Raw genomic sequence first — 22,573 nt, forward strand, 5'->3', positions numbered from 1 at the left:
ATTTCCAACACCCTGTAGGTAACTCCAAACTGAAATTTCCCGGAAACAAAATAAAGTTAAATAAGGCTGGATGGACAGCAGACGGTATGAGGTAGAAAAAAATTGAAACAGGTCGAAGTGGATACTGCATAAAAGTTAAAACTTACTGTAGGGACCACAGAAAGAGTGCAGTAATTAGAGGTGCAAAACGTTTCTTGTAATGGAAGTTGAATATAAGGCGTGAAGATGGAAACAATATTGCAAAACTTTGTAATTGTCCACAACCGTTCGGGAATGAGGGCACAGACCAAGGAGGTGATACAGAACATTTAAAACCTTATCTCTCACCTCCGAAACGTATTTCACTATCTCAGAAGGAACAAATTTTAAATTATTCACAAACAATAAATTCTGTTCATGTGTGAAATACGCAAGTGGAAAGACATAATCAATACCTTCACTACGCGATACCAATGGTAATATTACCGATGGCAGTTATTGAAAACATTATCCGAAATTACTTGACCAAAGGAAACGAAGTAAATATTCCAGAATTCGATTCAAGAACACCTACCAACAGGAGTAACTTAGAAGTAGACATCCTTGGCGTAGCGAAGCCGCTTAAATCATTTAGTATAGGAAAGACTTCCAGCCCAGGTAGTATGTCAATTAGGCTCCTTTCAGGACATGCTGATAGGATAGGTCCATACTTAGAAATCATTTACTACCGCTCACCCGATTAAATAACCGTACCCGAAGACTGGAGAGTTGCACAGGGCACACCAATGGTGAAGGAAGGAAGTAGGAATAATGCGATGAACTACAGACTTTTATCACTGACGTCGATTTCCTCCAGGATTCAGGAACATATATTGTGTTAGAACATTATGAATTACCTATGCATTATCTATGAAGTACCTATTGCCACACAGAGAGCACGGATTCAGAAAATATCGCTATTGTGAAACACAACTAGCTTTTTATTTAAACGAAGTAATGAGTCTTTTCGGCAAGGGATCTCAAAGTGATTCGATATTTCTACATTTCCAGAAGGCTTTTTGCTCGTTTCTTACAAGAGACCTCTAATTATGTTTCATGCCTATGGAATATCGTCTGTTGTGCGGCTGAATTCATCGTTTTCTGTCAAAGTTTATAATAAGTAGTAATCGACGGGAAATCATCGAGTAAAACAGAAGTGATATCTGGCATTCCCTAAAGAAGTGTTATAGGGCCTCTGCTGTTCCTGAACTATATAAACGATTAGCAGACAATATGCGGAGCTCTCTTAGATTGTTTGGAAATAATGCTATCATTCACCGTCTAGTAAACTCATCAGATGATGAAAACCAATTGCCAATTGCAGAATGAAGTAAACACGATATCTATTTGGTGCGAAAAGTGGCAATACGGAGAAGTTCGAGTTCATCACCGTGAGTACTGAAAGAAATCCATTACATTTCAGTTACACGAAAAACCACGCAAATCTAATGTCTGCAAATTCAACTAAATATCTAGGAATTACAATTACGAACAATTTAAATATCAACGATCACACAGATAACGTTCTGGGCAAGGCAAACCAAAAACTGCTTTTTATTGACAGAACTCTTAGAAGATGCAACAGGTCTACTGCTAAAGAGACTGCCTGCGCTATGCTTGCCCGTCTTCTGTTAGAGTACTGCTATGCCGTATGGGATTCTTACCAGAAGGGATTGACAGAGGACATCGACATAGTCCAAAGAAGATACCACGTTTTGTATTATCTTTTTAGGGTGCTGTGGGGCGGCGGGTGGAATTTATTGCTGTTATTTAATGTTTGGTTTGTAATGTAGAAACATTTCCCGGCCGATGCACCATATGTGGGGCGGCTGGTGGAAATTTATTATTTGTTTGTATAAAATGTTGAATGTTTTGGGTTGGGTTGGGTTGTTTGGGTAAGGAGACCAGACAGCGAGGTCATCGGTCTCATCGAATTAGGGAAGGATGGGGAAGGAAGTCGGCCGTGCCCTTTCAAAGGAACCATCCCAGTATTTGCCTGGAACGATTTAGGGAAATCACGGAAAACCTAAATCAGGATGACCGTCGTCCTCCCGAATGCGAGTCCAGTGTCTAACCACTGCGTCACCTCGCTCGGTGTTGAATGTTTTACCCGGCCGATTAGCAACATATGTGGGGCGGCAGGTGGTTTTATGCCGTTATTTATAAAATGTAGAATTGTAATGTAGAAAAGAATACCATTCCCGGCCGATGCACCAGTTGTGGGGCGGCGGGTGGAATTAATTGTTGTTATATAATGTTTGGTTTGTGATGTAATGTAGAAAAGAATGCACGTCCCTGCCGTTTAACCATGTGTGGGGCGGCGGGTGGAATTAATTGTTATATAAATGTTCCTATTAATTATGCTGTCTTTTGCCGTTCTCAACACTGGCTCTCTAACTACAATATTGGCAACCAGAAAGTTATTAGCAAAACGTGAAGCCTGTAATTAGAATTCCTAGTGCCCACTTCATCTGAGAAATACACTTATTGCTACAGCTTATAGCTCTGAGAAATTAGGAGATTGTCTGGGATTCATAATCAAAAACGATAGTGAAAAACTATTCGCTATATTCTGAAAGTCACAGATAAAAAAAAAAGAATCCACACAAACTGACTAACAGAGCAGTTCAGAGTCTAATGCGCTGATGCAACTATAACTGTCCAAATTAAATGTTTAAGTGAATGCTAGCCATAATTTGATGATAATTTTCATCAAACGCCACGCTAAATAATGGTAGAATGTTTGTCCCGCGACGGCACGTGAAAATACGACATACGCAAACTGAAGATAGATCATTAAAGTCGTCCCAGAATTAACACTTTACTCGAAAATGATTTCATGGTTACGCGTAACCCGAGTAACTTAATACGGCATCCGAGGCTGTTTATAGCAATGATACCGACGCGACGCGACTCCCAACACAGGTGGTGTGCTATTCAGCGTCTGGAGAGAACTGGGGCCTTTTTTCCACGCGCAGCGTCCTTATATATAAAGCCGCGGTGCGGACGGCTAATGGAACGCCTGATCAATCGGCTCTCCCATTTAGCCGCTGGGCTAGTAATGCACCACTTTAAGTTATTGAATAAATCATCGCTTCCTTTGCTGATTGCCGATGAAGCTCTCAATTTAAATGTGCATTCAGCACACAGGTAAGTAATCATAATAAAAGTCTGACGTGACTAAGTCAATTATTTTGGGCGAGAGAATTAATTTAATTACACTACACGCAGTAGACGAGCTCTGAACTTGCCCTTTGGAGATACGCTATCGCTATAGTTTTATAGTTATTCAATTGAAACTTCTCACATCTTTATGATTATAGCGGATCTCCCTTCTACTTAAATTTAAATATCCTATCCTTATTTATTAGCCTACTTAATCTATCTTGCTTCCTTAATTTTTAAGACAAAAACCAGAAAATCATGAATTTCCACTAAAATTTTAATTTGTGAGATCCAAAGTACTGTTTCTATTAAATTATTATGAAAAAGGAATCTAAATATAAATTTTTAAGTCTCTAGCTCTTTTCTGTTGCGCCAATGATTTTTACAGAAAAACGTCCAAATTTTGAAAATGGTTAAAGTTATTGAACTGATATTCAACACACATTGATTTAGTATTACTCCTGACATGCCAGAAACGTTTCAGCTTATTTACTTGATTTTTAAAGTATTGCGCAACATTTATGCCGTCAGAGATAGTTACAGCGGACTAGGCTGGCACACAATGGAAAGACTGATGAGAATTTTATACAGCGTGAGTAGGCTGCTTCCCTACAGTGTGGCTAACACAAGCGGCGATGAAAAAGTTTCCACTCGAACACCGTATCTACACCCATATGGATTCGGAGGAGAAAGTTGGTGATTGGAATTTCATGACAAGATTCCGTCGCAACGTAAAACGCCTTTCTTTTAATGATGTCCAGCCCAAATCCTTCTATATTCATCGATATGATGGTCAACTGTGGTCCTGAAGAGGACCGAGATGATGTTTCTGGTGCGAAAGGATCAGCCGCCAGAGAAACCTGACGCCCAGGGTACGCCCGATTGCAAGTCTTATCTTGGTCGGAAATCATTGCAATCCACAAGCTATTCGCAGTTCTGCAATGGCACTGTGCTTTTCTACTGCTGAATATGCTTCTCCAGTCTGGTACAGGTCATCTCATGCCAGACAAGTAGACATTGCTCCCAACGGAACCTGCAGGTTGATCACAGGTTGCTTAAGACCTACCCCAACTGATAAGCTTTACTGCCTGGCTGGAATAGCGCCACCATGGATACGCAGGACAGTGGCTGCCAGCAAGGAGAGACAAAGTGGAACAGGACAGTGACCATCCAATGCATGGACATAATCCACCACAGCAACGGCTGAGATCGCGAAAGAGCTTCCTGAGAACATCCGAGAAGCTCATCATTTCACCAGAGAAGGCAAGGCTGGAGTTATGAAAGAAGTCGACGCCTCACTTGCAGACGCCAGAAGCTGAAGAACTACCACCTGGACACAACGAGAGCTGGCTGGTGTGGAAATCTTTAAACAGATTACGACCAGGAGTTAGACGATCCAGAGACAACCTGAAGAGATGGGGCTTCATAACAGAAGATAGGTCCTGTGACTGTGGACAAGAACAAACCACAAGCCACATGCTCCAGTGCCTTTTGTGCCCTACATCCCGCACGAAGATTGATCTCCTGCAAGCCACTCCAAGTGCCTTGGAGGTTGCAAAGTACTGGGCACATGTAATATAAATACAATTTGTGTGTATATATTTAATGATGTGTATGGCAGCTGTAAATTTGTATGTTTCTGATTCGAGAATAACGCCCAAATCCTGTATCATTTCTGTGACACTCTCTCTGATATTTCGCGAAATACAAAACATGCTGTCCTTCTTTGAACTTTTTCTATGTACTCCGTCAGTCCTATCTGATATGGATCCCACACCGCGCAGCAGTATTCTAAAAGAGGACGGGCAAGCGTAGTGTAGGCAGTCTCCTTAGTAGATCTCTTACATTTTCTAAATGTCCTGCCAATAAAACGCAGTCTTTTGTTTGTCTTCCCCACAACATTTTCCTTGTGTTACTTCCAATTTAAGTTGTTCGTAATCGAATTGACGGCTTTAACATTAGAGTGATTTATCGTGTAAACGAAGTTTAACGAATTCTTTTTAGCACTCATGTGGATGACCACACACTTATCGTTATTTAGGGTCAACTGCCAATTTTTTGCACCATTTAGATATATTTTCTAAATCGTTTTGCAATTTGTTTTTATCTTCTGACGACTTTATTAGTCGATAAACGACAGCGTCATCTGCAAACAACCTAAGACGGCTGCTCAGATTGTCTCCCAAATCGTTTATATAGTTAATGAACAGCAAAGGGCGTATAACATTACCTTGCGAAACGCCAGAAATCACTTCTGTTTTACTCGACGACTTTCCGTCAATTACTACGAGCTGTGGCCTCTCTGACAGGAAATCACAAACCCACTCACATAACTGAGACGATATTGCATAAGCACGCAATTTCACGCGATTTCCAGTATCGGCATGCCAATCAGGAAAAATTACGGTAATCACTGAGGTAATCAACCACCCGACGCACTAGGATGAAGATAACCGTTTGGTAAAACACCGTGTCCTGCTGCACTTCCACATCCGGCAGGAATCGTCGACCCTTCAAGACTTTTCTAAACGAGCGAAGACGTGATAATCGGATAGCGTGAGATCGCGACTGTTGTATCGTGCCTACTCGGCAAATATGGGTTGCCTTGGAAACCTGCTTCTCGGATCGCTAGACAACAATTCAAGCAAATAGTATTAAAAAGTTTTATTACGAAATGAATGAATCACAATACTTAACTTTGACGAATACATAGATGTGTTGCAAGCTAAGGGCGACATGCAGTACAATCAATGTCCTTCAGTATAACGATTGCAATACATGTGAAGTAATACAGTGGACGCTTCTATCCAGGTCGCTGGTCTTAACGCTTCTGTAGAACTGGGCCGTGACCAGCCGGAAGCGGTGCTTATGTTCTCTTCGCCTAGAGGCCGCTGATGTCGCGTTGTGGTCCTAGAGAGCGATCGGTCAGCGTGCAATTGGCTGACGTATTCTTCACAGCCCTCTTTGCTCTAACGCTCCCATTTGGTGTGCCTGCGCTTGACTTTACGCCAGAACAGGGACTATAGGGTGAACGCTCGAGTGTCCCCCACATGAAATAGCGTAACTTCTGCATTACGACATTTGCGATAAGGGAACTTGCGTTATTATGAAACAGCAGCACTCTATGGCGCGCTATTTCACATCGGTGATTTTCGACACAAATGCTGCCCGTCCACATTCTTCATTCTCCAACGGATGTCTGCCGGTGTCTGTCCTTGGCAGCTGAGAAATTAATAACAGCACGTTGGTCCTGTTTGGAAGCATCTGATAATAATGTTGTCATAGGTCTTGTTTGCACATTTACAGCACGCATGTCGGAAAGACACGAATGGCACACTAATCAATTGCCTACGAGTCCGTGCTCACATATCCGCATCGGAGCCGCGCTACGTTGCATATGAGCTGGAGCAACGCCTTCAAATGGTAACTTTTTGATCGCCTCTTATATTTGTTCCAGTCAGCTTATAAAAACAGCTGCAGTACTCACAGTAATAAAATCTTTCGAGGCATGTGAGGGTGTGTATGGGAGGAAGGGATAGCATTTTCAATTATCATGCTGAACCTATCCATGGAGGTACTCCAGCTACAATTGCCAACCTACTTATGATCAAACAGCCACAAGGGTGGATAAAGCGCACAACCAAGAGCAGCAGCACAGCTCATATTCGTAGCTTCTGTTAAAGCTTGTAATAGATCCGACGAGACGGAAGCTAGTACAGACAGAGCACCAGTCCTGGTCTCGCGTGCTGTCTGGAACCAAGAAGGAAAGAAGAAAGTTGCGTCGGTAGGTGGATTACATTGTAATATACTGGTGACGTCGAGGCCGTTAGAGACGGATTGCCGATAGCTGGCAGGAAATCAAAAGCGGATATTTAGAAGGAATAATCACTGCCGTCGATTGGAACAATTTAGATAATCGGTTGATAACTTAAGTCATCGTGACTGGAGGAATTGTCAGTTGATGAGTTATCTAATCAGATACGGAGTGACTACAAACTAATGTCTAAGGCCTCAGTTGTGAACTTGTGTGCTTGCTGTAAGGCCTGTGACTGACAAGGAAACATCACCAACTTCACCTCTTATCCGGTGGAGAGAAAAGCATGCTTGCAAGATAGAACCCCCGGCAATCGATTCTGCTCGAAAATTCGTGTCCTAATCACAACTGTAGTCAGTTATGACCTTATGAATGCACAGCTTTTAAACACTCGTGCGTACCGACTATGTGTCACTCTCTCTCGTTTTTACATTCCTGCTCTAGAGAACCAATGAAGCTGTTCAACGCAAGCGACTGTGGTAAAGAGCAGCCTCATAATCGTCATCATCATCATCCTCACGTAAAGAAACATCCAAAGTCAGTCCACAATTTTATGTACAGTATATCTAGCATTTCATTCGTGAAGTTGTGTACGATGTCTGCAACGAAACTGGACTGTATAAATAACAGCACGAAGAAAGTCAAGTAGCCTTTCATTTGCCTTGTATGAAAGTTAGCGAATGACCGCATGTGCTTACCAGTCATTACTTTCAGGAACTCTCGCTGTTCGATGTTTTAACTTTGGATTGGACCGTCATTCCTTACGATTCCTAAACATGCCGCACTATCGCTTATTGGTCCACCGACTTTATGAACACAAACCTCTTACTCAGTCCACTGTACCGTATTTCGCGCTTGGCCATTAGGCGGCTGCAGTGTGGCAGAACGAGTGACAACCGCTGCTCGCGAATGCTTAAAGTCTGTCCGTTCAGAAGGACGTTATGCGTACTATTAGAAATATGGCACACATTTTCGAGCGGGATCGATTACTGGGGCTTATATCTTGCAAGTGTGCCTTTTTCTCCTCAAATTAAGAGGTCGAGTTGGTGATGATTCCTTGTTAGTTGATAAATTCTGTTACTGGTATGGCTAGGGTGTACATGCTCTGTTACGGCTGTCAGCCAGAAATTAGAACTCGTGAGCGACGTTCATAAGCACAAGATGCGCCGTGGAAACTTGTAAGTGAAAAAATTCAGTTGTAAACAAAAATGGCTTCCAGAATGAGATTTTCACTCTGCAGCGGAGAGTGCGCTGATATGGCTTATTTGCGCAAACACTGCGTCACTGAAAGAAGTTACAAGTTTGATTTTGAGTATAGAGTCTATTACGTATGAACAATCATCCGTAAATGATAGAATTATGAGGAGGTTACCATTGCGATTTTCGTACATGGATTAAACGTGATCCAACACTGGGGAAAGCAGTGACTGAATTTATTTCAATAATACTTTAGGTATCTGGATCTGCAATAAGTAAATGTATACCATAGGCCGGCCTGTGTGGCCGAGCGGTTCTAGGCGCTACAGTCTGGAACTGCGCAACCGCTACGGTCACAGGTTCGAATCCTGCCTGGGACAATGATGTTTGTGATGTCCTTAGGTTTAAGTAGTTCTAAGTTCTAGGGGACTGATGACCTCAGAAGTTAACCCATAGTGCTCAGAGCCATTTGAACCACATACCATAAAAAGCTAATAACAGAGGAATCGGTAGGTTTGGCGTGGAAAAATGAATGATAAGAATCCAAGGAACCTAGGAAGGAAGGAAGGAAGGAACGTTATATTTTAATGTCCTGTCGATGTCGATGTCCTTACAAACGAAACACAAGCTCGGTAAGTTGCAGGCATGGAGAAGGAAATCGGTCGTGCCCTTTGAAAGGAACGATCGTAGCATTTCTCTAGAGTGATTTAGGGAAATCACGGTAAACCTACCGAGCGAGGTGGCGCAGTGGTTAGCACACTGGACTCGCATTCGGGAGGACGACGGTTCAATCCCGTCTCCGGCCATCCTGATTTAGGTTTTCCGTGATTTCCCTAAATCGTTTCAGGCAAATGCCGGGATGGTTCCTTTGAAAGGGCACGGCCGATTTCCTTCCCAATCCTTCCCTAACCCGAGCTTGCGCTCCGTCTCTAATGACCTCGTTGTCGACGGGACGTTAAACACGACCGAGCGAGGTGGCTCAGTGGTTAGCACACTGGACTCGCATTCGGGAGGACGACGGTTCAATCCCGTCTCCGGCCATCCTGATTTAGGTTTTCCGTGATTTCCCTAAATCGTTTCAGGCAAATGCCGGGATGGTTCCTTTGAAAGGGCACGGCCGATTTCCTTCCCAATCCTTCCCTAACCCGAGCTTGCGCTCCGTCTCTAATGACCTCGTTGTCGACGGGACGTTAAACACTAACCACCACCACCACGTTAAACACTAACCACCACCACCACGGAAAACCTAAATCGGGATGGTCAGACGCGGATTTTAAGCGTTGTTTTCCTGAGTGCGAGTCCAGTGTGCTAAACACTGCGCCACCTCTCTTGGTGGGTAAAATAAATGGTTTTCCCTGTCAATAGCAGTAACGATACAGTGTGAACAGTGCAGCTACAGCGAATAAATGTGGAAGAGCTAGTCTAACAGTTTCTGTTTATTACAAGTGTACGCTTCCCCACTATTAAAGAATCAATTACAATAAGCAGCGCGGGGTAGCCGCGAGGTCTTAGGCGCCCTGTCACGGCCCGCGCGGCTCCTGCGCGCGCGCGCGCTCGTGTGTGTGTGTGTGTGTGTGTGTGTGTGTGTGTGTGTGTGTGTGTGTGTGTGTGTGTGTGAGTGTGTGTGGTCCATAGCGAGATTAAGTAGTGTGTAAGCTTAGGGGCCGATGACCTAAGCAGTTTGGTCCCATAAGATCTTACCACAAATTTACAATTACAATAACTAGTGAGCAGTGATTTCTTTAGCAGTATGAACTGCACGGCCAGAATCCAGGGGACATATAGGTTATTCTACATTTCTTGCACATCCATGTACTTAAGTACACTACGTAGGGCATTGCAGTTGTCTGGGGGAGTGGGGGTAGAGGGGTTAATCAGAGTACTTCCATTCATTCCTTATGGGCTGCATGCTGATTTGCAAACATAACACGGGTGCATAATGAGCACATTACCGAGAATTTCGACTTAGTTACGGACCCCTTAATTCCACTTATCCAGCTGGTTATAATTAAAGAACAGCTATTTACGAAGTCCAGTATAGGCCGTAATTGTCTTACGGCAGCAAAACGTGGTAATGAGCTAATGCGGACCAGATTTATGCTGCAAAAAAGACAGTCCAACCTTGGGTCACCAGCTGCAGTATTAGTCTCCGGTGCTCATACTGAACAAGTCGTGAAAGCAACGGTTAATAACAATAGCAACGTTATGCCTTTTCCATTGTTTGACCTTTCCCGTCGATATGGAAACATTTCTGTAAGTCTTTCTTGCATTCACAGCGGCAGATTTACAGCCGGTGGCCAAAATCGGAAACATTTTTCTCCATGATAAAGCAGTTACACTTAACGCATTAGAATGACTACCAAGTTTCGCTGTCGTACGATAATTACAGCTCACAATGGACCCCTGTGAGACCTGCACTTTAATTACAACCACCCGCTAGCTTCGTTTTGTCTTGCTGGGAAACGGGGATATTGTCATTTTTCGTTCCCAAGTTTTCAAAATAGTTCCACACGTTCAGATTCTAAAGTGAAAAAGATAATGGGGAAAACTGACAGGCGGATGTAACCAAGCGACTGCTGTAACAAATGGCTCAAAGCAGTATGGGACTTCAGCGAGGTGGCGCAGTGGTAGCACACTGGACACGCATTCGGGAGGACGACGGTTCAATCCCGCGACCGACCATCCTGATTTAGGTTTTCCGTGATTCCCCCAAATCGCTCCAGGCAAATGCTGGGATGGTTCCTCTGAAAGGACACGGCCGATTTCCTTCCCTAATCCGATGACCTCGCTGTTTGGTTCAAAAATGGTTCAAATGGCTCTGAGCACTATGGGACTCAACTGCTGAGGTCATCAGTCCCCTAGACTTAGAACTACTTAAACGTAACTAACCTAAGGACATCACACACATCCATTCTCGAGGCAGGATTCGAATCTGCGACCATAGCACCAGCGTGGTTCCAGACTGAAGCGTCTAGAACTGCGGTAACCTTGTGTATGAGTTGAAACGTCCCCTTTTTGAAGAATTGTACAAGACTGTGCTTTAACTGACACACAATATTTTTTAGCGCATCGCAATCTGACTTTCAATAATCCCTACAAAAGAATGGCCCTGTCTAATATTAACCTATGCGTTTCACAAATCACTTACCTCACAAAAATCTTCGTTACTCGAACTACTGCAATACAGCGAGCGCCACTACTGCTAGCTAAATAAAAGATTCAAACTAAGGAAGACACTAACTACTGATAGGCATAGTTAGCAAATGAAACATTTTAATAGAGAACAAACACTGTACTTACCTTAATAGTCATATTATATATAGCAGTTCATGACAGTCTTACAAATTTCAAAACTCCGCCATCTCTCTCCCCACATCCATCACTGCCGGCGGCTCACCTCCAACTGCGCAACGCTACGCGCTGTTAACATCCAGCTGCCGCTGCCCAACACTACAATGGCAGACAATAATGCAAACTAGCCACAGACTGCACACAGCACAGCCAGTGATTTTCATACAGAGCGCTACGTAACGTTGCCAATAAGAAAACGTAAACAGCCTACTTACATAGCCCCCATGCTCCCCACAAAAAATTTTACAAATTGTTTTGGGCAGTGGCCAATAATGATTTGATAAAATTTTTCATAATTACAATAACAAAGATATCAAATGCACACACTTATTGATACACTGTTGGTCAAAAGCTAAAATTTTCTCACAGTCCATAAAGACAGTCCTGATCGTTCATCACAGTAAAATAGCAGTGTTTTTCTCAAAGTCTGAGCAGTAAAAGAAAATGCACACAGAAGTAGTGGATTTCCATGCTGTCTTGAAGAAGTTGTGTTGTCCTACCAATGGAAAGACAGTGCTGACTCTTGACATGCAGACAAGTAATGGGCCACAACAGAGCAAACCCACCGCAGAGTCAGTCGAAGTTTTGAGGAATATTGGTAGGTAGGTCATCACAGAACAGACCACTGCAGTCTTGTTAGAGATTACGGTATTGATGGGCCACCAGAGGTGCAGACCCACTGCAGTCCTTGTAGAAATAATGGTGTTGGTGAGTCATCAAAGGTGTAGACCCACTGTAGTCCTTGTAGAGACAGCTAGCAGCCATCTGTTGCGACTGTGCAGGTGCACAATCACCATCGAAGAGTCTTGCAGAGAATATAGCAAGTCCATAAACCACAATTTGTGCACTGACAAAGTTTCTGGAATTGTCCTTAGAACCAGCAATGCTGTTATTCAGTCCCTTGCTGAATCATTAACACACGTGCAAACACTATCAGTCCCTACTTCTCACATATTGTCCATATACTATGACCAACAGAAACGTGTGCAGTGAAATGTAACTTAATTTGAAGAACTGGTGTCAATACAATTATAAATTTACAACATGAAAATACAATTACAAAGGTACAAAATACATCATTAAAGAACATAATAGTACAGATAACATTTGTAGTAATATGGGCTTTACAAAAGAATCGAAATAACATATACATCAGTGTTACAGGAATTATGACATAAGTACATACATAAAAGATCAGAATAATTATTGAAACATCGACTTCACACATGAGCATTAAAACAGAACAGAATTAATAATGTCTAACATCTTTACAAAGTAAATAACATATTATTAATGCAAATTATATTTGAGAATAACAGTATTCCTCATCATAGTTCATGTAGCTGAGTATTAGACACATTCTACAACAGAAGTCTTATCGGATAAACATGTTAAGACAGGAAGAACATAAATACACAAGGGTCCACAAACACTTTCCTTACTTCTCGGAGATCTCCCTTCGTTCTTCATTATTCCCAAAAGGTCCAATCTATACCTGCTTTCTGTACTTTTTTCGTATAACTTCTCAATGCGTTTCTTCCAATTCATCACAACTCATTCTCTTATATAGTCTACCCTCTCTTAAGCTAACTTATATCTCAGATGCTCAGATGCTAAACTAAGGGGCGAGGCAATGCAGCAGCACAAAACAATTAACACAAACAGCAATGACAAAAAAATGCAGATTTGCAAAGGAAGCAGCATTACAGAAATTAGCAAAGCAATTGTAATAATACAACTAATATAAGGCAATGTGCAGCAAACAAGAAGTTCAGTAGCACTATGCCTGGCAAACAGCAGCAGAAAATGAAATAACTTATACCTAAACATGACATAGCTCAAGTAGAAAAAAATAGTACACTAAAGATAACAATGCAGATAAGGGAAATGTATAATCACATCTTAATGTCTAAGTAATTACAGTGGTGCACCACAAGAAGTTATTCTACCAAAAAAGTTACCAAGTACTTGAAAAGAAAATTATGAATGCAGTTCCTGTGAAGGTAAATGTCTTTTTGTGCTCCCTCATTTTTTTGAAAAAATTATTATTTACTCGATCTGTAGACAGAAAATATTTATATTAGTACATCTATAAAATTTTATTTTAACCAATGCTGCAGTGCCGCTAGAAACTAGATATTACACAAAATGAGTAAATAAATACATAAAGCAAGCCATATGGCATTTCTCTCAATTAGCAAGACAATAGCCTTGAAATGTTTCTCATTGTTTCATTAGGCATTTTAGTAAATATCATAAATTAAGAGCTCCACAGTATAATCATATGTTTTCAAGTTTGGGCGTGTCGTATTTGCGATGCTTTCTACAAAGAAATCTCAATAGCGAGGATAACGGCCTCTTTTTTTTCTCCACCTAATGGCTTTCTTTTGTCAGACGACTATCTCTCAGCTGGGCGCCCAAAACGCATTACGCCAAGGTCACTTACCTTTCTTGCTGAAATATTTACGACGGCAGTTTCCGCCACAGTGACAGTCTCATATAGAAATATTTCACAGGTCAAGAATTTGCGTTACAAATGTGTAGAAACAAAATCCTGTAAATATAACAGTGTCCAAAAAATTTTCGGCGGCATTGTGGTACATTCACGCATTTACACACATTTCATAACTCTTAAAGTACGATTCTTGGTTTCCAACAACCTTTTTCACAAGTCAGAGTCCCTAACCACTACTCATTATTCCTTACCTTATTACACATATAAATATTCGTCGACACTTCTTCAATATTTCATCATAATAAATATGTAGCATAATCAAATTCCTCATATAGCATCAGCTCATTGATCATAAACATACCTCAACAGCATAATACACATTGTCATCGTAATAACGTCATAAAAACTCAGCCAAATCTCAAAAACGTCGTAGCTTTCTGCAATAATTTCAAAACTTAAAAAAATTCTCCGCTCATTTTAATAGTGTCGTCTACCTCAAACGTACTTTAAAAATCATGATCCCATACCAAATACATCATTCAAAGCTCTCATAGTATCACAATGGTTCTGAAAAAATATGAAGAGTTCACATAGTACAGACAAAATGCAGTTTCATAAGTGTGAAGTTATCCAACTGTGTAATTGCGTAAACATCTGTCACTGATGTAATAAAAAAATGTTTGTTACTCTGTTAAATAATCAGACAGCTGTGTAATTTATGTGTTAGAGAAATATGGTACCGATGTGTAAAGTTGTATAAGCAAATAGCATATTAGCTAGGGCTCCTTGTGCTTGCCAAACACATGATACACATAGTAAGCGTGTACCCCCCTGAGGATTAATGTAATGATACCCTCTGGTGTTACAGATTACCGCAATGGAATGAAATGTATCACAGAAAACCTTTGTATCATGGTACTTCAAATATATTTTAAAAATAAATGTTTTAAGTACAAAATTAATCATTCAAATACGTGTACTGTAGCGCTAAACTGTGCGTCTTGTTGTAAGATAATCTCTCTGGAAGTGTCGTAGGTATCGTCCTCCAAAAGCTAAGTTATGCAGAAGTCAATGTACTTACCTCATGATACACAAAAGTGAAATGCTTTGCTTATAGATATCTTAGTTATTACGCTTATTGCCGTGATGAGGAAAGTATAAACTAGAGTGACGTACGTGTGGCCCAATTGCGCGGTTATATAAGCGACGCTTCGAAGAGACGAGGGCGGCCGCTGCTGGGAGGTTCGGAGGAGAACACGTCGTGGCGTAATCACGATGGACGGCCCATTCTGCGGCCGGGGACAAGGCTGCTCGCTTCTTCAACTGCGTCCCGCTCCCGGAAATAACGATCGCAAACCCTAACACAACCCAAGCCCACAGACCAGCGCACGCCCCCTTCGTCTTCTCTAGTGGCCACGCCGCCACTCATTAACGCTCGATTGATTCCCCGCAGCTGGTTTGCTTTCTATTGTTGGCTGAAATTGAGAAAGATAAGAACGACCTTCCTTCCATTTCTCGAAAAGCGGAGAAGACAATGCATCAGCTACATGGGGCAATTTCTCTCTAGAACGGTTGTCACGTAAGAAATTAATTCAGAAGTTACCAAAAGCTGCTGTTAAATTTAACACACACCGCTATGGAACGCCAACATATTCTGGTTCTTTGTACTGATATTGCTGCTATTGATTTTATAACGTTAAAAAAGACCTTTAATCTTTTTTAGGTAGCTTTAGAACCCCAGCAGGCTCAAATTAAAGTGGTGAGTACTTCGGAGGTTTATATTTTGTACCATGTTCAGTTATTCACAGAGACCGTGGCAACAGTGAAAATTGGGGCATGTATATAGATTCTTTTGCTTTTCGGATATAAATAAAAAATTGCAGTATTATTTTAGTACTTACACGTTATTAGTTTGACAAGAAGTACTTTCTGCGTATTCTTAACTTCAGCCAGTGATTGCGTGAGGAAAGCGAGATAACTATAACTGAACAGCATTCCTTCCCCTGATCCTTTACTTATTTGTTTAATTACAGCATCTGAGGTGGAGCTTCTTTCGAGTCTACAACTGTGTGATTCTGAGGCGTAGTACACCTTTTGATCTTATAATATTTCGTAACACTGGTAAAGCACATTTTCTCAATGTGAATTTTTTGATTTATTTCAAAATTTTGGGACCCATATTTCTTATATCATGTTTATTTATCTTTGTTTAATGTGAACATCCCTCTTTCTATTTTCGAGTTTCTTCTGAGATTATTGATTATCATATGGGCAAACTGAATTTCCATTTATCCGTCGTCAGCAGAGAATTTTGTTCTTAACAACATATACAACTGTTACAGACCGATCTTAATTTGTTTCTAAAATAAACTGATTACTCAGACTTAACAAAATTCGTTTGTTATTTGATGTAAACTATTTTACTTAAATGTCATCTGTGAACAAATATCGATATGAACCATATTCTGTGAGCCATCGACGTAAAGCTTTTGTGTGTTTGGTTTATGTGACTTTTCTCCGTAGAGTGTTGGCAGTGTGCTTGGAGGAGAGGAGTCGAAATGTAACGAGCCTCCGCTATACCAATATGGGCTATGTTGTCAATCTGTCAAGAAATGTGGAAAAATTGTTACGTGGCTATTTAAAAGTGAAGATGTATATACATATTATACTGAGATCAACTGGTATTTCATTTCAAGGGAGTTAAGTTTATACCTGATTACGCAAGTCTTAGAACATGACTCATCTACATTATTTGCGATTTTGTTGGATGAACGAATTACGCCACAGTACTGAGAACAGGAGGAATATTAACATATTTCTCTTAAACACATTCAAGATCCAGGAACTCTCTTGGGGAAATCACACAACAATAAACAACAACTATAGCTGCAGCCACAATCAAAAGGTGAGTACTATTTTCTACCACTGACTATTCATAACGTTCAGCGTTAACGAAATAGTTCTTGCACCCATGTCCTGCAATCCATTTTAATCAATTCTATGTACGCTGTCCACCCACAGAATTTGAGATGTTCTTTCATTACGTCAGTTATTCTACAGTATTTGAGTTATAGGGAGAACAGGTTAGCATTTTGCCTTATATTCGATTTACTGTAACATCTAATAATGTATGTGAATTCATTGACTACCGAAACAGATATAAATGTGTCTTGCAGAACCAAAGTGTTTTTCACCTGAATGTGACGCTGAAATAAAACTTTTAAACCAAACTTTCATGACCATGGGTGGTTATATTGCCAACTGTGCGATCCATAATCAGATTTCCTGGGGTTGCGGTAGGAGCATGCTCAATAAATTCAATTAATACTGAGTTAACATTGACAGGTTAAAACTATTTTCCAGTTACGACTCAAACACAGACCCTTGCCCTCTTCTGGCAACTCTCTTGCCGAATCAGCTACCCAGAAATGCTTCACTCATACGATTTCTGTCTGTCTTTGTTTCCAACTACACTGCTCTAGAATTTGTCTTTCATTACGTCCGGCGATCTATCTGCATGAAGATAATGTGGGTGTAGATGTATATGGTAGAAGGTACTGACAAACTATCTGTCCCAGTCGTTGACACAACACATCTAATGATATATTATCAAGTAAAAATTTCAGCAGTGATTCCGTAACCACCGAGTCAGGGAGTTTGACGAAGAGGGTGTCAGTCATTTTAGTGCGACGTTTCGTCGTACATTGAATAATCTCGTGGTGTTATCTGGGTGATTACGATCATGGAAAGATACTATAATTGTAATTGTTCAGATGATAGACTCGTTAGAAATGCAGTAAGAGACAACTTTTTTTAATGGGCCTGAAACCAGCAAAACAATGATAATAGGGGTAACTCAAGCTTACTAAATAAGAGAATAAGAAAGGATGAGAGATTTGCTGGAGCTTCAGGCAGCCATGATAATTGTACAGTGTAGAACTGTATGCTTGGAAGTCCATGTAGTAATGTCTATTGACCACCAGCTGCCATCATGACACATTATTGTGGTGTATTAATGTAACAAGTAATCTTATATACGTAATATTGCAAGCGGTGCTGCGTTCATTACAATATAAACGCTTGCCATGTGGTCTTATTAACAAATTTTCGAATATCGGCTTCTAGAAGAGATATTTTGCTAGACATTTTTTGTAAATACTGTTTCTTACTGTGTCATCTTATCCACACTCACTTTTTGTCTTGGGGAGTTCGTTACTGACTGAATACTTCGAATTAGAGATTAATGAACTGTTGTTTAAGAGCAATATTAATGCTGACACTTGGAATGGTTTCAGTGCTCTTATGTCGGGACACTAATTACCAACGAAATATTTCAGAGTTTATTCGGCTTCAGATGAATACATAGTTACTACTATTTTGTTGATTAAGTTTTATACAGTCAGTTCGCTTCGGTAGAAAATCGGCGTCAACTAGGTGATAGACCCGCAACAACCGTGAGTCAAATGAAATAATAACCACTATAATGTGGTGATAGGCTCACATTGAGAGACAAAGCAGTCGATGCAATGTAAATATTACGTTTCTGATTATATAAATTTCTGAGTTCCGACCGTTCCGACCTTCATTACACATTAATAAGAAAGGTTTCATAATACTGGATTTAGAAACGATAATGATAGTAATGGTGATGAGCTGTCGACGGAAATGTTAGATCAGTAGATTATTTACGGCAATAAATGTGAGGAATCCCGTTCATTCGTTTCGGACCATGTTTTGTGTTGCAGTAAAATGTGTTGTGCTTGAAAGACAATCCTATTGCTCCACACTGTCTTCAGAATTCACTACCCGTCAGTTAAATACTGCTGTATGGTAATACATAGACGACTGCTACTAGTTTCCACAGTAGATTATCAAACATCGAAAGAGACGGGAGGAGAGAATCATCACCTCATGGTTACATCATTTACATTTTTTGCTGTGGACGTCAAATGCTGCACAGTACATCAATAATTAGAAGTCATATATGGCAAATTACGGCAGTTTACATAGTGGTCGTGTCGAATGCTGTACTAGCCTCTTATATTTCCTTGATTCGTTCATCTTACAGAAACAACATACTCTGCACGGATTTCATATAGATCACATATTTCTTTTTCTGACAGACGTAGTTCTGACACCTCGAGAACACCTCTACTGCTGACGTAAATGAGGAGTAGAAGGACTAGCCATTGAAAAACTCAAGCTGTCTTTCTCGTACACCGAAACAACTACGAGCTCAGCAGTGGACCGAAAGAATGCAATTCGTGCGAAATGTGAACGACAGGCAGCGTTACGCGATAACACGTGCAGCGAAAAGCGCTGGGTGCTAGCTTGGAGTGTAGTCATGATAAATGTAAACACATGGCTACAGACCCACTATGATAACTGTCACGGGTAACATTGCATTTTTTACTGTGTTGTCGAGTACAAAACGTTATATAGATCTTATGCTGTTACTGCTGCGTGTAAAATAATTATTTTTAAACGTCATGTCCAGAAATATTCAATTTTGTCGAAATATCAAACAATCTACAGAACCTCCATTGAACTAATAATATCCAGTAACGTTCGAAACTATATATTTGCTATGAAATTTCGAATTTGCTGTCAGTGTAAACTGTGATCCAGAATTAATGTTAATTTGTTTTATGTTGCTGACGTTTTGAATGTCGTAAGTGTACTAAAAGTTATGACTTAAAATTGGAATAGGGTGATTATTTACACCGACACGTTTTGGAATACGTAAGGAACGTATATTCCAATCGCAATCGTTTACTAATTGAAATCACCTCTCTTTTCGTATCTCAGAAGTACTGGTTGTTGCTGGGTGTAACAACAGAACTTTTTTCCCTAATGCCAGTTCATGAATAGCATACTTAATAACCCTTAACAAGTTGTCGACTAACATTACCGCTTCAGTGTATAAAAATATAAAGCTATTTTTAAAATCTGGTATCAACTGGCAGGGAAGTAGAAATATCACACACGCTGGAGACCAGTTTAGCCTACTCTCTATCAGTAATGCTAGGAAGCAATACAAACAATTTCAACAACTAAAGGTATCGTATCATTGGCTTATCAAACATGTTTCAGAAAGCTTTCAGTTTTTCACTTCTGGTATTTAATGAACGAAGTGGCAAGGTAAGGGATTAGGTACGTGGGTTCAGTCGGGTTGGACTGCACACTGATTTTATAGCAGTAGCACGGACTTTATTTTTCAGTTCTCAGCCACGCTCACTAACTATTTCAACCCTTATCAGACCTGAGCAGCGTTCCCAAATCCATTAACTACATATTCAACGAAATCGATATGCTCTTAACGGTGCGGTTCACAGAATGAGGACGCGTAACGTGATTACGTTCAAAACCAATGAGAATGAAAATCTCATCTAATTCTTGTCTGAATTATTATACATCAATTACGAGGGACGCTGAAATGGCTTCCTTTCGCCTCACATCTCGGTTCAACAGCGTTACATATTTTAAGGACTATACGGAAGACAGTGGATTCTGTTGCACGCCGTAAGTCTTGAGGATCGCGAATACGTTGGTATGGAGTATGATGGCTGTCTGCAGCTGTATACATCTCTATTGCTCTGGCAATACCGTTTGCTAAGGCTTTATGTTCAGTGCCATTCAGATCTCAATACACAGCAAATGGGCAGGGATCCGACGTCGTTCACTGTCCAAACGCTTGTGGCATCGCAGTACTGTATTTCGTGTATTTACTAAGGTATTATGTTGTGTTAGTCTCTGTAATATAGCCCTGCTTTGCTTTCATTATAGTTCCTCATTGTTGTAGAAGTTGACACAATGACACGTAAACTAGGTTGTATGATGTGATGAGGAAGTTCATAGAAAGTAGTATAGATAATGTGCAACATTCTCAGAAGCTGAATGATATAAATAAAAGTATATTGCATAATACAACACACAAGAAGAGATCTTCCGCCATAGTTAATAAATCGATGAATTCGCGAGCTGTTTAAATCCTTCTGTTGCCGACCATGCTATTTCAAAGCATCCTTCAGTACTATAAAAAATTCGATATATCGTAAGTATTCACTCTGTTTCATATCATGTTTACCAAAAATATTTCTTTGGCGAGACGCACTTGTTTTAGCCTGTGAGTCAGATTGCATTTCCTCTACTTCCATCCATCTCCGTTGGCGCAGGTTGAACTTTTTTACTTTGTTTTTACTGGCTCTCGGGACGTGCCCATAGAGCCATCTCTATAGTGCATCGGCAATTATGACGATACGAACATGAGGATAACACAATACCCAGTCCCGAGAGAAGAATTTATCCGACCCGGCCGGGAAACGAATCCGAGCCTCCTCGGTTACTATCCCCGCGCTGACAGCACCACTACCAAGGTGGGCACGTTGAATTTAATCGTCGGCGAAAGTACAATGTGCCTCCACCACTCTATCACTTTTTCAGCATGGATTTTGTACACCCAGAGGCTCTGTTGTGAGCTTACTTCAGTTTTCCGGATGCGTTGACGACAGATTTTAACTTACGGATTGTCTGCTGCAATTAAATGATCTTAGATGGTCCTACAGATACAAAACCTAAGAAATCAGGTAGAGGCCTTAGAAATGGTCCTCCTGCACCTTCGATATAGACAAGTTTCATCCCATTTTATGTGAACCTTCTCTAGCGTCGCTGTTATAGTTTTTTGGATAAGTTCTCTGCGTACAGCGCCTGGAAGATATTGTAGAGAACATACGGACCTACGAGTAGCACGAGGGTTTAATCCAACCATTAGTTTTAGTTTAAGAATAATAGCTATTTCTTCTCTTCTAAACGTTGCCTAATTTGCAAATACGACGGATGGTACAAGCAGCGTATCAGTAGTTTATCCAACAAATTACTGGTAAAAGTTCTCCAGCTGTCGGTTACCTGCAAATGCAATATCCTGTGTCCGCAGCTCGTGGTCGTGCGGTAGCGTTCTCGCTTCCCGCGCCCGGATTCCCGGGTTCGATTCCCGGCGGGGTCAGGGATTTTCTCTGCCTCGTGATGACTGGGTGTTGTGTGATGTCCTTAGGTTAGTTAGGTTTAAGTAGTTCTAAGTTGTAGGGGACTGATGACCATAGCTGTTAAGTCCCATAGTGCTCAGAGCCATCTGAACCATTTTTTTTTTTTTTGGAATATCCTGCACACCTAGAGTATGATACGTGAACATACTGCTTGTGAGATACCTTTCATGTGGTACTATGAGATATACGACATGCTACGGCAATGTGACGATTCCTGATACCTTTAACTTCATCGACAGCCTGCAGAAAAAAACTGTGCACTATTTGATGTCAGTTCTGTTTGCTTTCTGCAAACACGTTTAATACAATTGTGCCACAGTGCTTACATTACAACCCACGAAGCCGTACTTGATATCGTATATGCCTTTCTGCGTCTCCATCTGCACGCCACAAGGCACCTTAGTGTACGTGGTGGACGATGTTCCTGGTACCACTATCTATCGTCACCCTTCCCTGATCCCTTCGTGAAATGATCGTGGAAAAAATGATTGCCGGTTACTACTGCTGCCACTACTACTATTACTACTACTA

The sequence above is a fragment of the Schistocerca serialis genome, chromosome 3 (genome assembly GCF_023864345.2).
Source record: "Schistocerca serialis cubense isolate TAMUIC-IGC-003099 chromosome 3, iqSchSeri2.2, whole genome shotgun sequence".
Taxonomy (NCBI): domain Eukaryota; kingdom Metazoa; phylum Arthropoda; class Insecta; order Orthoptera; family Acrididae; genus Schistocerca; species Schistocerca serialis.